The following is a 1,806-nucleotide window of genomic DNA, read 5'->3' as shown; positions in this document are numbered from 1 at the left end:
GTGCACAGAAAGCATACGTTGTTATAGCGTATCTTTGTATATTTTGGATAGTGCTTTGTATATTAGTGTTTTTAGGCGTACGGAAACTATGTCTTTTAACCTGTAGAGTTTGCCACTTATTGTTCGGAGTTTGTTGTGTAGATGGTTTATGTGGCTATTCCAGTTCATATCTGCATCGAAGTAAATTCCAAGGTATCGTATCGTTTCAACCTGAGTGACTGTAGTGGTTTTGCTGTTCCGTGTGTTTTTTGTGTTGGAAAATGGATGTTGGATGGTTATACATTTGTTATCAACTGGTCGAGTCAGTGGATTTCTGAATATCATTAATTTTGTCTCTTCTGCGTTTAGGTGTATGGAGTTTTTCGTGAGCCAGTCTATGATCAGATTTATATCATGTTGCATATTTGTTTGGCTATGCTTGCGTTATTATGGATGGATATTATTGCTGTATCGTCTGCGTATTGGAATATCTTACCTTTGAGTGGTAACTGATTAATATCGTGCGTGTAAATGTTGAATAGAGTTGGGGAGAGTATAGCTCCCTGTGGTACTCCAGAGGTTACTGGAAGCTCTCTGCTTCGGTTTGATCCGATACGTGTGATATGCTTTCTATTTTGGAGGTAGGTTGTAAACCACCTGTTAAGAGGAATGTCTATTCCAACATGCCTCAGCTTTTCTAACAAGGTTTGATGTGCGAGTGTATCGAATGCTTTAGTTAGATCAATAAAGACGGAAATTTTGTTTTTGTATAAGGCGGGATTAATTACGTCTGTAAAGTCTTCCAAGAGAGATGTTGTTCGCATATTTTTCTGAAAACCATATTGTGTTTTGGGGATAATATGAAAGGTCTCTGTGTATGCTGTGAGTTTCTTCAGTATGATCCGCTCCATAATTTGATTGGTAATTGGTAATGTTGCTATGGTTCTGTAATTGCTGATTAAATTTCTTTTTCCATGTTTGTATATGGGTGTGATTAGGCGGTCTTTAGCATACTTGGTATCTGCCCTGTTTTAAATATTTTATTTATTAGTTTTAGTAGGATAGGACTTAAACTAGTTGCATATTACTTTATATCTTTAGGTCTTATACCGTCAATTCCTGGGCCTTTGTTTGGTTTAATTTGATGTATTGCAGAGAGAAGTTCTGTTTCTTTTATGGTTGGGGACCATAATGTCTGTTTTGATTGTGGTCCAAGTGGAGGGTCACGTTTTGTGATTGCGGGAATATTTTGGTGCAGTTCTTGGATGGATTCTGCAAAGTATTGTTTAAGTTCATTTGCTAGTTGTTGGATAGGTTTTTGCGCCTTTCATGAAGCTGTGCTTTATGGTTTCGGAGGCGGTGGTGTTGGGAACATAATTTAGCATCTCATTGATCAGATGACAGGTTTGTTTCATGTTATTTTGTGCAGAGGTTAGTTTGTTTCTATAGTAGCTTCTTTTTGCATTTCTGATTTGTGTTGTAAGGGGATTCCTTGTTATCTTATATCCAGTTTTTAAAGCTGTGTTATTTAGATATCGCTTTAATTCTTTCCATAAAGCTTCCTTTCTGTGTATTTCTAGGATTAAGTTGTGTGTTATCCAAGGATTTCGTGTTGTTTTTGAATGAATTCTGACTTTCTTTCTAGCTTTCTTATATATTTCCTCCAGTGTGAGTTTAATGTTGTTGTATAAGATATCTGCTGAATCTAATGACAGGTGTTCCCAGTCTGTTATTCTTATTTCGTGGTTGAATATTTCTTAGTCTATTATTGCTTTCTGTCGTTTTTCTTCTGTGGGACATTGCATGGATATTGTCTTGGTGTGCAAG

This window comes from Typopeltis vanoorti, chromosome 8 (genome assembly GCF_054136105.1).
Source record: "Typopeltis vanoorti isolate ZY-2024b chromosome 8, IOZ_Tvanoo_1.0, whole genome shotgun sequence".
Classification (NCBI taxonomy): Eukaryota; Metazoa; Arthropoda; class Arachnida; order Uropygi; family Thelyphonidae; genus Typopeltis; species Typopeltis vanoorti.
Note: the sequence above shows the minus strand (reverse complement) of the source record.